The sequence below is a fragment of the Bos indicus genome, chromosome 17 (genome assembly GCF_029378745.1).
Source record: "Bos indicus isolate NIAB-ARS_2022 breed Sahiwal x Tharparkar chromosome 17, NIAB-ARS_B.indTharparkar_mat_pri_1.0, whole genome shotgun sequence".
NCBI classification, from domain to species: domain Eukaryota; kingdom Metazoa; phylum Chordata; class Mammalia; order Artiodactyla; family Bovidae; genus Bos; species Bos indicus.
This window is the reverse complement of record NC_091776.1, coordinates 42,340,005-42,355,259: the sequence shown is the minus strand read 5'-3', so window position 1 is coordinate 42,355,259 and position 15,255 is coordinate 42,340,005. Positions and strand designations below refer to the sequence as shown.

Below are 15,255 nucleotides of genomic sequence, written 5' to 3'. Positions count from 1 at the left end.
GGCTACAGTCCATAGGGTCGCACAGTCAGACGTGACTGAAGCAACTGATCACATGCACACAGAGGCTAAAACCTTCACCAGGTGGGAGAAGTTAACTATATGTTGCCCACAGGCCCATAGGCCAGTTGAAACCAGAAGGTTGATGATGTTGACTCCCGATTACCTCACCACCAACCAATCAGAAGAAAGTCCATGAGCAGATCACACCCTCTTTGAACCATTCCTGTAAAACTTCTCACTACCCCCTCCAGGTCAGGACACACAGTATTGGTGTGGCCCTCTTTGCATAGCAAAGCAATAAAGCTGTTCTTTTCTACCTCACCCAAAACTCCAAGATTTAATTCAGCGGCCGGATTTGGCATCAGTCTTTCTCTTCCCCACAACCTGCACCCGTTCAACTCACTCCTCTTCAAGGGTGGGGAAAGAATAACACTATGAATTTGCCTCCTAAATCTCATACTGTGTCTTTCAAACAAAAACATCAGACAGCTTCAGGCCTCTCTCTGAGACCTACAAAGGCCAGCACTGAGCCCTTTTGTCCTTTTCCCCTTAGTTCACCCACTGGCGCAGTGAGCACTGTCCCTTCTCCCCCACCCTGCACCTTTCCTGTCCTGCACTGTGCCCACGGGTGCTGACCTTCACAGGCCACCAGCATCCAGCCAGGTTACTGGTCCAAGTCCAGAGGACAGAAAGAGGAGAAAACTGAGTCCTCCACGTCTGCTCCTGGCCTTGTTCAAGTCCTGGCTGTGCATTTATTCCCTTCTCCCTCAAACCCCTGTCATCAAATTATGGTTGTTTTACCACTGCGCCACCTGGGAGGCCCTCTGTCCTAATCAGGGACTCGCTAAGTGGCCCAGGCACCCCTGGGTGTTCCCAAACGCCTTTCAAGGAGTCCATGAGCTCAAAATGATTTTCATAACAATATTAGCATCCATTCTGCATTCTTCACACCCACTCTGTGATGTGTGTGCAATGAACTTTGCCAACAGCAGCGTGATCTAACACCACAACTTACTGAGTGCAGACAGGGATACAAACACCAAGCTGTCTTCCAATAGACCAGATGTGAAAGAAATTGGCAAAACCATAAAAGAATTCCAGCACTATCAATAAAATTCTTTTTTGGAAAATGCAATTTTATGTTTCATAAAATTACGTTATTTAAGTTAACATAGAATGGCTTTGTTGTTATATTTAAGGTTTCTTCTACATTAAGTTTCCACCTGTTTTCTGCCAGGACCCTGCCAGCCACAGGAGGCATCTCCTCCCAAATGCCCACCTCTGTGACTTCGTAGGAAAATGCCCACCTCTGTGACTTCGTAGGAAAAACAGGTCAGGAGGGTTAACGAGGCAGGGATGGAAGCAAAAACTCTGATTTTGTCTCAAGTGCAAATCTCTTCTCCAACATAAATTTCTGAATCCCTGCATTTGGCAAACTTATTGGATGGCTGCCCAACCTGCAGCAAAGCTGTGGCTTTGGTCACCATCAGGCTCTCCACTTTTTGGGCACATGCTCAGTCAGGGATGAGGAGAGGAGTAAAAGAATGTCTCAACTCCAAAGGCACTAACAGAAAAAGGTTTAGGGAGTTGCTGTTTCAAAGTATGCACTGAAGCCAGTGGCCCCCCTAAACTTCATTCATCCCTTCAACAAAGCAGTCTGGCTCAATTATAGGAGATTTATAGACAGTCATAACCATTTTAATGACCAAATGTCTGCTACTTAAAATAAAACCTTTCAAATGCAGAGAGCTTCTGTTCTTGTCCTCAGGAAACTTTTATAAAGCAAGAAGAACTAGAGGGTTAAATTCCAACATGTCAATCGATACAGCCAGTCCTGAGAGGCAAAAAACCCCAAATACCAAGGGCCTGGTGAACTCCACAAGGAAAGAGAAAGGTAGGGTCTTCAGCCAAAAAGTAACATAGATAAGGAGCCCAATACGGGTTTAGTACAATCCGTCCCAGTAGCTTTGGTTCCTACATAAGAGGAGCCAGATCATACTCATACTTCATTCAAAAACTATTTGCTGTTTCATAGAGAAAAAGATAAAACTATTGTTAAAAACGTCTCTTTGATTACCTCTCTTTTCTCTTCTGTGCACAAACTGAAAAGCAAATCTTAAACTAGAGAAAATACTCCCTAGACTTGTGTCAATGTAACAAACTTTTTATTGTAAATATAATCTAACACATAATGAGAAAAAAAAAACAAATTTACCAACACAAAAATTAGACCCAGGTTATGAAGATGTACCTGCCAAGAGAGAAATGCAGATGCCCACAAATTAAATGAAAGAAGAAAAATGTTAAACTTTACCAGTACTGTACTGAAATCATGCTACACAAAATGAGTAATTGCTTGTATTTTAAAACAAAATATATCTATAAAGGATAATTATCACATCACTGCTCACAGAAATCCAAAAATCCTGAATCAAAATATTTCAATAGAAAACTGATTAAGGAATTACAGAACATGAATTGAAAGGAGCAGCATATCGTGAACAAAATAATGCTGTCAACTAATATTTTATATCCATGGCATTTTATTATCCTGTGAAAAACCATATTATAAAGCAGATGAATCATAATATTTCATATTTGTGAAAACTGTAAATACAATTGATTAAAAAACAATGGAAAGTGACACATACATCAAAATTTTTTTTTTAATGTTTTTATTAATTATTTTTTTCTAAATTTTTAAAAGAAAATCCATCCTGAACCCTCCTCCCTCCTCCCTCCCTATACCATCCCTCTGGGTCGTCCCAGTGCACCAGTCCCAAGCATCCAGCATCGTGCATTGAACCTGGACTGGCATCTCGTTTAACTTTAGTAAACAGGTGGTCAATATTCACGAAAGCAAGGAGAAGCATGTAACACGGCTAAAAGATCCCTGGAAGAGAAGGCTTCCAGGACCAAGCAACACAGAACTGACAGCTTACATGAAACCGTCATGGGAAAGAGGTAGAGCTGGGAGGAGACAGAACTTCTCTATCTGTGCAGTGTGAGTCACAGGTAGGACCAAGAGGGAAATGCCAGGTGGAGAGCAGAAGAGGAAAGACCAGATTGGAAGCTCTGGAAGCCGTGCTCAAGAATGTAGATTTTATCCAAGACGCAAAAGGGAGATGTATCAGAAGATGAATGATCTGGATACACCCAAGGAAAGAGAATGGCAAGTCAGAGATCACTGCCTTCACCAGGAAAGAAGCTGTGTCTTGTCTGCAGCTCAGCCTCAGAAGACATCAGCTTCTCTTAGGCCATGAGTGAATAAAGTCTAGGCCTGCTTTATGAATTAATTAGAGATCCTCTGATATTTAATTTACAAATCATTACTCTCCAGGCTCAAAGGTATGCCTGGCCATATACCACAGTCCAACTTACATCACCACTTGAAAGTTATGCTTTTTTCTGGTCCAAATATTATCTTAAATTATATTATACAACATGTATGTAAACCTGTAATGCTGACATCATGAACAAAGTGAATTCACTTGAAAAATAACTCCGTGAGTCAGATGTAGAAACAAGAAATAACAAGCAAGTTCAACTCTGCATGAAAGAAAATCCTTTCATCAGCAAGGCCTATTCTCACTCCTGGATTTTCTCTCATGAACCTGAAAAACATAATTAAGCTCATAAATAAGATGACTTGAAAACAGGAGTCTATACAGATCTCATATATAAGAAAACACATTTTTCATTTACATGGGATTGAGGAATTTACCTCAGAATTGTATCACAAGTCATTGAAAATATACAAAGAAAATGTTGTCTCATGGCATAGTTCAATTGTGGTTTGTTTAAATCACATATCTTACCAAAACATAAGAAGCTCAGTACCACTAATTACTAGAGAAATGCAAAGCAATGAGGTATCACCTCACAGCGGTCAGCACGGCCATCATCAAAAAGTCTGCAGACAATAAATGGAGAGGTGTGGTGAGAAGGGAACCCTTCCCTACATTGTTGGGGGAATGTAAATTGGTACAGCCACTATGGAGACCAGTATGGAGGTTCCTTAAAAAACTAAAACTAGAGCTACTGTATGATCCAGCAAGCCCACTTCTGGGCATCTTTGTGGAGAAAACCATAATTCAGAAAGATACATGCACCCCAGTGTTCACAGAAGCACTGTTTACAACGGCTAAGATATAGAAGCAACCTGAACGCCTGCTGACAGAGGAATGGATAAAGAAGATGTGGTTCATATAAACAGTGGAATAATACTCAGACATAGAAAAGAATGAAATAATGCCATCTGCAGCAGCATGGATTGACCTAGAGATTATCTTACTAAGTAAAATGAGTCAGACAGAGAAAGACAAATACTGTACAATATCTCTTGAAGTGGGATCTAAAAAAATCATAGAAGTGAACTTATTTACAAAACAGACTCAGACATAGGAAACAAACTTAAGATTACCAAAGGAGAAAGATGAGGAGGGACACATGAGGAGTTTGGGTTTAACATATATGCACTACTATACATAAACGGTATTGCACAGGGAACTCTAACCAATATTCTGTAAGAATCTATATGGGAAAAGGATCTGAAAAGAATGAATATATGTGTATTTATAGCTGAATGTATATTCTTAATATTTGCTGTACACCTAAAGCTGACACAAATTGTAAATTAAGCATACCCCAATATACAATAAAAATTAAATTTAAAAATATATTATGATATTGACATACCATCAGAAAAAGTCAAATTAACATATTCTTATAAGATATTAATTCTCAGCATGTCTTATATAATAATTTTGATTCCTAACTTTGATCCTTGCTGTACAAACTACTAGGAGAAGGCGATGGCACCCCACTCCAGTACTCTTGCCTGGAAAATCCCATGGACGGAGGAGCCCGGTAGGCTGTAGTCCATGGGGTCGCTCAGAGTAGGACAGGACTGAACGACTTCACTTTCACTTTTCATCTTCATGCATTGGAGAAGGAAATGGCAACCCACTCCAGTATTCTTGCCTGGAGAATCCCAGGGACAGGGAAGCTTGGTGGGCTGCCGTCTATGGGGTCGCACAGAGTTGGACACGACTGAAGCGACTTAGCAGCAGTAGCAGTACAAACTACTTCTTAGATATTGCCTCCATGATACAAGACCATCAACCCTGATACCAGTTTCACGTTGACAGGACAAAGAAAGAGACAAAAGACGAAACTATTTTTCTAGTAGTGATGTATGGATGTGAGAGTTGGACCATAAAGAAGGCTGAGCACCGAAAACTTGATGCTTTCAGATTGTGGTGCTGGAGAAGGCTTTTGAGAGTTCCTTGGACTGCAAGGAGATCAAACTATTTAAACTAATCTTAAAGGAAACCAGCTCTGAATATTCATTGGAAGGACTGATGCTGAAGCCGAAGTTCCAGTACTTTGGCCACCTGATGCAAAGAATTAATTCACTGGAAAAGACCCTGATGCTGGGAAAGACTGAAGGCAGGAGAAGAAGGGGGTGGCAGAGGATAAGATGGTTAGATAGCATCACCAACTCAATAAACATGAATTTGAGTAAATTCCAGGAGACAGTGGAGGACAAAGGAGCCTGGCGTGCTGCAGTCCATGGGATTACAGAGCTGGACACCACTTAGTGACTAAACAACAGCGAATATGAAACTGTCAATGACTTATTAGAAAGAAAGTCTTAGAAATGGGTAAACAATTGCAGATGCTTTACAAGACTGTACAGCTTTTTACTTATAATCATTACAAAAGAGAGCCAATTTTCTCATTTCCTCATGATATCTTAATAGATTGATACTAATTCAGGTAGATTCTTCACAGATAAAAGGTTTTTTATAATGTTGAACAATGTGAACTACTAGAAATAGATATTTAAAGAATCAAACTACTGGTCGTAGTCAAGGAACTCTAAAGGAAACCATCTTCTTATTACATAAAGTCAATTATTTTCAAATTTAAAAATAGCATTTCCTACCTAAGTACTTCACTACAGCTGAGTCTTGAACAAAGTGGGGGTTAAGGACACCAACCCTTTGGGAAGTCAAAAATCCACATATAGCATATACTCAGCCCTCCAAACCCACAGCGCTTCCATATTCTCAGAGCCAAACAATCTTGGATTGTATAGTACTGTATATTTACTATGGAAAAAATCTGCATATAAGTAGACCCAGGCAATTCAAACCTGTGTTGTTCAAGGTTCAATTGTATCTATTTCCAGGGATCCTGAAAAAGTTCAAAAAGTACAGCACTTCATCCAGGCATACTGAAGCCAGCCTTCTCTAAGATTTTGAGTCATGTCTATGCTGCTGCTGCTGCTAAGTTGCTTCAGTCATGTCTCTTTGGGACCCTTTCAACTGTAGCCTGCTAGGTTCCTCTGTCCATGGGATTTCCTCAGCAAGAACACTGGAATAGGTTGCCATTTCCTTCTCCAGGGGATCTTCTTGACCCAGAGATCGAACTCACGTCTCCAGCATCTCCTGCTTTGACAGGCAAATTCTTTACCACTGCTCCAGCTGGGAAGCCCATGAGCCATCGGGAAGGCCCAAATATGGGATAAGAAAGTGTATATTCAACACCATAAACAGTTGACTTTATCCATTCCCTCCATAAATGTTTAATAATAATGTAAACCAGAAAAATAAACCAGTAAGTGAGAATCAAAAACAAGGAGTCTTTTTTGGAGACTTCACTGTAAGGGGGAAGAGTTAAAAAGTTATAATAAAAAGAAGGGTAGGAGAGGAGGAAAAAATAATAATATAATAATTAAAAAGAAAAATTGTACATACTATGAGAATAAACAGTACTCAGGTCCGTGAAAGCCAAGACGAGTGTCTCTTTGTGTACCAGTCTATACCCATGGTTGGCACAGGGGTTCTCAAACTGTGCTCTGGGAACCTTAGGGGGTCTGTGAGGTCAAAGTTCTTTTCCCACCAACATTCCATAATATTTTACTGAGGTTGCCTGATGCACACATCACAGCAGACTGAGTAGAGAAGCCAGACACTAAAACGATTTTCAAAAACTATAAAGCAACGCCACTCTACTTACTCGTTTTTTCTTTAGAAAATAGAAAGATTTTTTTCCATAAAACAGGTTCACATTAATATTTATTGCTGCCAATTCTAAATGAATAAGTATGTTGAAGCTTCCTCAGTTTAACTTCAAATATGATCAATATCAATAGATATAATCCATTCAAACAAAAGCTCTCTGGCATCTTCAATAGTTTTGACATGAATACAAGAATCTTGGGGCCTTTCCCGGGGGTCCAGTGGTTAGGACTCCACACTCCCAATGTAGGAGGATCAGGTTCAATCCCTGGTCAGGGAACCAAGATCCTGAATGCTGCACGGTGAGGCCAAAAGAGAAAAGAAGGAAGACCTTAAGACCAAGAAGTTTGAGGACCAATGGTTCAGTACATAGTTGGTGCTCAGTAAGTACTGAATTGTGAACTACAAAGGAAGCCAAGCAAACACAGGGATTGCTAAGCTGGGGTCTGAAGGGCGGGCACAGATCTATGAGATGAGTAGAAAATAAGAGGGGGAGAATTTTGCTTTAATAATGTACATAGTTTATTAGGTGATGCTATTTAAAATGTTCTCCAAGCTGTTGAGCACCATCTAGAAAATGATTTGAAATGAAGAGGTCCCTTACAAATGAGAAACTGAACAAGATAACGGGAACACTGCCTCTGCAGAGTCTATGCTGCAGTTCTACAGAAAATCTTGGATTTCAAGTTGGACACACAACCATCTTTCCTAGGGCAATTATGCTGACGGAAACAGTACATTTTCTTGTCAGTTCTATCATTTTCTAGAATGTGTAAGTTTTTAAATAATGTTGTTATGATTGATGTTAATATCATTTGCTATTAAAAATAACATCAAATGCAAAGAACATATCAAATATGTGTTTGTGCAATGGTGCTTCCTAAAATGACTCAGCCATTATCTTTTTGGACTGGTTAGTAATTTTCTTGGGTATAGAATAGACGACACTCTTCCTCAAAGACAAATGCGGAAGTTACTCAAGGGACAAAATAAGACATCATATATTCCTGGAAGGAACCCTAGCAATTCTGAACATAATAAGACATCATCAAAGTAATAAGGTGATGTTGTCTATTTTATAAGTAGAATATATTAACAAAACTAAACACTGCACAGGAACAGAGGTGAACTTGAAAAAAATAAACACCAAAAATGTAGTCTGTCTGCATACGTTCCTAGATGACCCATCAAAGAATAAAGACAAGCATTACAAAACCATTTCTAAGATTTTATAAAAGGGAACCACCTTGTGAAACCTTTTTTATGGATGGTATAAAAATACACTCTTGAGCTCCTAGCCCCACTGTCTGCCTAAAGGCCAGAGGAAAACCCCCTAGCTGACCATAAAAGGACTGCCTGCATGTTCCCCGGCAGAGTATACAGGATCTTATTTACAGGAGTATAAATACATGCCATTCCCCTGTGCTCACTGGCGCTCCTGAAGCCTGGCCAGAGAGGGGGGTCCCCTGCTGCTGCTGCTGCTGCTAAGTCGCTTCAGTCGTGTCTGACTCTGCGCGACCCCATAGACAGCAGCCCACCAGGCTCCCCTGTCTCTGGTGCAACACAAATAGGATTCAAAAAGTCTGTGACATTTTTCCAACATCTAATGTACTTTATTTTTCTAGCTTATCTTCTCTCCTGCGAAAAATATCTACAAAGCATAAGATCACTATCATTTAACAGGTGACTGTTCCAGAAATACTTGGAAATAAGCCTTTAAGTTTCAGCAGGAGGAGAGAAAACACACTTCCCATAAATAGGCACTTTTTTTCTAGTAACAGGACAGCTGTGTGAACACTGAGGAATAAAGAGAGTGTTTCTGTTCCATCACAATGGCCTATCCATTTACATTTCTAGAAGGCTAAAGTTTGGAAGCTTCTGAGAAACAATAAGTGCACACATTAACATGGCTTAAAACTGACCAAAAAAATACTAGTAGCAATAAATTAGAAGGCACAGTAGGCACAATATACTTGGCACGCACGCACGTGTGTGTCTGTGTGTGTATATAGTGTATATAACTACAACATTGTGAACAGAGATCACTTGGCCATGACAATGAATAGTTTCCATTTAAAACTCTTAGGAAACTGTGATTTCAGTTTAGTAACTGTGTTAAAGAGACACTGTGCAGATCTCAGAGTATCGCTTTTAGTGTCTGATTTAAAGACCCATCACCAAGCTAAACGGAATATTAACAGTATCTCATCTGATCATCTTCTCACTGAGTAAATTCCCCTGAAAACGTCTGTTCTCAGTGGTGTCATCATCCAGAGATACTCAGACTCTCTCCCCCAGATGTTGATGCTGTTCAGTTGCTCAGTTGTGTCCAACTCTTTTGCAAGCTCATGGACTGTGGTATACCAGACTTTCTTGTCCTTCCCTATCTCCTGGAGTTTTCTCAAACTCATGTCCATTGAGTTGGTGATGCCATCTCATTCTCCATTGCCCCGTTCTCCTGCCTTCAATCTTTCCCAGCATCAGGGTCTTTTCCAATGAGTCAGCTCTCCCCAACAAACCCATCTAAACAAGACGCTTGAAGGCTCCACCCACTTCCAGGTAAGGTTACCGGGTACCAGTGGGTCAGACAAGATGCGAGTGTGGCTCAACCTTCAGAACATCAACAGCAACTGGGGAACAGTCCTCAATGAAGCAGCTCACCTCACCTCTGAGATGCTCTAGAAGAATGTCTTCCTGATGTTGACTATCACGTCCCATGTACTTCATAAATGTATTTTTTCTTCTTTTTAAATGTATTTTTAATTGGAAGGAAACTGCTTTACAATATTGTCTGGGTTTCTACTGTACAACAAGATGTGGTACATATATAAAGTGGAATACTATTCAGCCATAAAAAGGAAAGAATTGAGTCAGTGGTAGTGAGGTGGATAAAACTAGAGCTTGTTATACACAGTGAAGTAAGCCAGAAATAGAAAAACTAATGTCGTGTATTAATGCATACGTATGGAATCTAGAAAAATTGTACTGATGAATCACTGGGAAGGAATGAAGATGCAGATGTACAGAACAGACTAGTGGCCATAAATGTATCTTGATAATTCCCTGCTAGTCCCCAAACTGAGTGGGAATCTGGCCCTCCTGGGTGCAAAGTCCTTCCATTTCACCCATTTCTTGTTTGTAGAGAAAAGGCTTTAGTCTCCTAGACTTTCCCTGAGTTCCAAACAGCAGACTCAAGCAGTTACTAATTAGGAAAGGGAGGGCATGCAGAAACAAAAGAAAAGCAATTAAACAAGAAAAGTAATGATGGCTTAAACAATAGTTGAATGATAAAACGGAGTCCAAGTTCCTCCCCAAGGGGTACACAGAACAATCTGACACATTATCTTTGAATTCTGTAGAATCTAAGACCCCCACCCATGTGGAGGATGGTGACTACATGCTGACTACAACACTTAGACCCTAGGGTGGTTGGAACCAGATTGTTGATGATTAAGATTCCTGAACCACCACCCTGTTACCTCATCACCAGCCAATCAGAGGAAAGGCATGCACACTGCAGCCCTCATCTCAAATGATGCCTTTAAAAACCCTTACTTAAAAGTCATCAAGGATTTCAGGTCTTTTTGAGCATGAACTAGCCATTCTCCTTCCTTGGTGCTTGCAATAAAAGCTGTACTTGTCTTGGCCACAACCTTGTGTCAGTGGGTTGGCTCTGCAGCAAGGCGGGCAAGCAGATCCAAGTTTTGTTTGGTAACAGAGTGTGTTCCCCAGACTAGCAGCACCAGCAGCCCATCAGCTTGACAGAAAAACAGAATTTCAGGCCCCACCCAAGATTGCTGAAGCAAAATTTATATTTTAACAAAATCCCAGAGGGTTCCAATGAACACTCCAGTCTGACGACCATTGATCTGAATGAACTCATGCAGATTCTTTCTTGAGTGGTCTTCCCTGGGGCTGCACTGCCCTGTCCTGTTACCCTCTTGCATCAAATCTTTTTTCAATTACATCCAATTTGCCCTAGAAATTCCTACGTTCATTTTCAGCCTCCATAGCCAGGAAGATGGGCAGAGAAAGTCAAATATATAAAGCTAATCAGGCAATTTCCTAGTTTTCATTATTGTTATTCTGTGAGATCATTCTTAATACTAAAATTCTCTAAATCCAATACCTAGGAACTCAGAAAATTAACAAAGATAAGCTCTTAGAATTAACAAATGGGTCAACCAGGATTCAAACTCAGTTCTGGGCTCCACTAAGTCATACTTTCACCCTTTTCTTCCTTTATGGATTCTTCTCATCCCAAATGTCCAGTCTTTCTCGAAAAAAAAAAACAAGAATATGATGCTGGAGAGAAAAACCTCCAAGGTATTCAGGGTCCCCAGTGATTTCTTGAGATTGAAGAAATAGAACCATATGATGCCACTCTTTTTCAGGGTTTAGTAGTATTTCACTGTGTATATATGTACCACATCTTCTTCATCCATTCATCTGTTGATGGATATTTAGGCTGCTTCCATGTCCTGGCTATTTGTAAACAGTGTTGCAATAAACACTGACATATACACACTACTACATAGAAAATAGTTAACTCCTAAAGACCTACTGTATAGCATAGGCAATTATTCTCAACACTTTGTAATGATCGATACAAATCTGAAAAAAGAATAAGTATACATACACGTATGGGCTTCCAGGTGGCAACAGTGGTAAAGAACCCACTTGCCAATGCAGGAGCCAAAAAAGATGCAGATTCAATCCCTGGGTCAGGAAGATCCCCTGGAGGAGGGCAACCCACTCCAGTATTCTTGCCTGGAGAATCCCAAAGACAGAGGTGCCTGGTGAGCTACATTCCACAGGGTTACAAGAGTCAGACATGGCTGAAGCAACTTAGCACATATGCATGCATACATATGTGTATAACTGATTCACTCTTCTGTACACTGGAAACTAAAACAACATTGTAAATCAACTATGCACAAATAAGAGTTATGAAAACTAGAAGTGGAACCACACGTCACTAAGTTTGTTCAGGTCTTAACCAATGGACCTGCCATTCCAACACAAGAGGGTGGCACTTAGAGGAAAGATGTCACAGTGATTAAGGGCAGGCATCCTGGGACCAGACTGCTTTGCTTGAAGCCCCTGACCCTGGGCAAGTGGCTCATGGCTCACATCCTCCTCAAGTTGGGAATAATCCAAGCCATCTTTCCCATAGGTTTTGTGAGGATTAAAGGAATCAATGTCCATAAATATGCATTAATGCATGTCCTTTGTATGGTAAGCAGTAAGCATTTAGTATCAAGTATGGTGGTGTGGTGTGTGCATGTTAGTTGTGTCGGACTCTGTACAACCTGATGGACTCTAGCCTGCCAGGTTCCTTGTCCTTGGAATTTTCCCGGCAAAAATACTGGATTGGTTGCCATTTCCTACTCCAAGGGACCTTTCCAACTGAGGGATCGAATCTGTATCTCTGGCATCTCCTGCACTGGCAGGCAGATTCTTTACCACTGGGCCACCTGGGAAGCCCAGTGTGAAGTGTATCTAATATTAAATGGCATTTATTCCAGTACAACCTGCCTCTGGATAAAATAAAAAGGGCCAGTCTTCCACTAAGTAAGCAGCTATCCTTCCAAATCAATACAACATTCTTTTTCTTCTTGTTCATTGTTGCTCTTAAACTCACACATATTGATCGTTTTATCATTATTTTTTAACAATCAATAAATTCTGGTTTTATTTTTCTTTCTTGTAATTTTTGTAGAAGATCTTTGTATTTCTTTAAACTTTTTATTTTGTATTAGGGTATAGCCAGTTAACAATGCTGTGACAGTTTCAGTGGGCAGCAAAGGGACTCAGCTACACATATACATGTATCCATTCTCCCCCAAACTCCCCAGCTATCTAGGCCACCACATAATATTGAGCAGATTTCCCTGTGCAATACAGCAGGTTCTTGTTTGTTATCCATTTTAAATACAGTAGTGTGTACACGTCCATCCCAAACTTCCTAACTATCCCTTCCCCCTGGCAACTATAAGTTCATTCTCAAAGTCTGTGAGTCTCTTTCAGTTTTGTATAATTGCTTATCATTATTAATATAGACAATAAAATCCATCACCAATTTGTATCTTATACATCCTTTCATGATTACAAACAAGTCATGTGATCCTGGTAGCTAAGAGAGCAATTAACAAGTTGCCTGAAGCCTCTTAAGACATATACACGGGCCAAAGACCTTAATGCCTGTCCAGACCTGCAGGCCAGAGCCTCAAGCTTCCTCCTCACAACTGACTCAGAACTCTCGACAATCCTAACAGCTCTCATTTCAGAAGGGATCCAGATCTGACCACCCACCTCCTTCACTGTGATCTAAGCCGCCATCCTCTTCATTTATCCCCTACAGAAGTAGCAATCCCATCACCTCAGCCTGCGCCAGCCACCCCCTGCTGTCCCCACATGTCCCCAGCACACGGCAGGGTCCCTGTTAGGGGCCTGAGTTTCCCACCACACCACTGTGAGGTTTCTCCCCATCCGCTCAGATCCATGCTCAAGCCACCTTGGTGAGACCCCCATGACCTCTCCTAAACTGCAGTCACACTAATTACCCTCCAGTCACAGCATGATCCAGCCTCACCATCTCAATAGCTCCCTTCGGTGTGTGCCTATCACCTTCTGTCCTCACTAGAATGCAGAGTACACGAGGTCAGAGTGTGAGTGACATGGGTCCTCAGGCTCTTTAGTGAAAAACAGCTGAAAGTGAAAATCACTCAGTTGCACTGTAGCTCGCCAGGTTTCTCTGTTCACAGGATTCTCCAGGTAAGAATACCGGAGTGGGATGCCATTTATTTCTCCAAGGATCTGCCCAACCCAGGGATCAACCCGGGTTCTCCGGCACTGCAGGCAGATTCTTTACCATCTGAACCACCAAAGCTTTTTAAGATCTTTAATCAACAGAAATTGATCAGAGGCCAGACGAGGAATGCAGGAGAGGCTTTAATGGGGCCCCTGCTGTAGCAGGAGGGGAATGAGAACAAGTAACAGGTTCCCATGCTTACTCCCTGAAAGGGAAGGGCAGTCTGGTCCCTTAAACAGGGTAAGGAAGGGGGCAGATGGGTGGGTCAGGGCCAGAGGGGTGCCTTGGGTGGTCTGTCCACCCTCTGAGTAGTGCTGTGTGCAGGGATCAGGTGCAGGACCTGTCTTTGCTTGGGCTTTTTGGTCTTTTTGTATCTTGTTTTCCATAATTTGACCCAATTATGCATGCACACACTTATTTTTCATCCCTTATCGTTTGTATCTGTTGCTGGAGAAGATGTTTCTCTAGGTGCAAGCACTGGAGCAGAGGTCTCAGGTTCCAGCCTGTCTCAAGAGGTTGCAGATAATCTGTTCATCGCTTTACCACCTGGGTCTAGCATCTTGCTGTCTATGTACTAAATCCTCAGGAAACATTTGTTGAAAGAATAAATGAATGGGGGGGGGTGTCATCCTATTCCCATCCCATTAACCCCCAAGACTCATGAAGAGTCTAGAGATCTCCTAATATTTCAAGATAGGAATATATGGGTAAAGGGACTTACCTGGTGGTCCAGTGGTTAAGAATCCACCATGCAACGGACGTGGGTTCCATACCTGGTCAGGGAAATAAGGTCCCACATGCTGTAGAGCAACTAAGCCCAAGCACCTCAACTACTGAGCCTACACACTCTGGAGCCCATGCACCGTAACGAGATAGAAGCCCACCTGTTGCAACTAAGACCTGATGCAAACAAAAATAAATACATCAATATTTTTTATTTAAAAATAAGATATATATAATCTTAGTAGCAAAAACTTAAGACAGCAATATGCTTTTTCCTGTGCAAGAACTTAAATCAAAACCCAAAGATTTAAAAGGAGAAAGGGGAAAAAAAACTAAACTCCAATTTATAGAAGCTAAACAGCTACTATTTCATTTCCCAAAGCAAAGCCTGATGAATGTATGAGTCTGTGAATTAAGGAACTCAGTTATAAAAGCCACTCTCTCTGAATGCGATGGTAGATAGAGTGACCTTGCAGTAATGAAACCACAGGACTAACTGATCGAGCAATTACTCATGTGGCCAAGATGCAACAAACAACTCATAATCTTGCAAAAAGCACCTTGGGGATTTTAATGAGCATCAAGACTCAGCAGTTTAAGTTTCCACCCTAATCTGTAAAGTACTGAATTCTGTACCCCTCTCTCTACCCTGATATCTACTCATGGGTTCAATATGACTCATGCATCACC

General features: G+C 41.1%; 1 protein-coding gene and 1 long non-coding RNA gene across 3 annotated transcripts in view; both read right to left on the bottom strand.

The window, feature by feature from the left end:
* PDGFC (platelet derived growth factor C) overlaps positions 1–15,255 on the bottom strand; it is a 252,731-nt gene that overhangs the window by 205,651 nt on the left and 31,825 nt on the right. The window lies entirely within an intron of this gene.
* The window catches only part of LOC139176714 (uncharacterized), a 99,816-nt gene that overhangs the window by 63,335 nt on the left and 21,226 nt on the right, over positions 1–15,255 (bottom strand). Inside the window, exon 2 of the long non-coding RNA XR_011561127.1 lies at positions 1–15,254. This exon is cut by the window's left edge and continues 63,335 nt beyond it. This is a non-coding gene — a long non-coding RNA (uncharacterized lncRNA). The remainder of the gene's footprint in view (position 15,255) is intronic.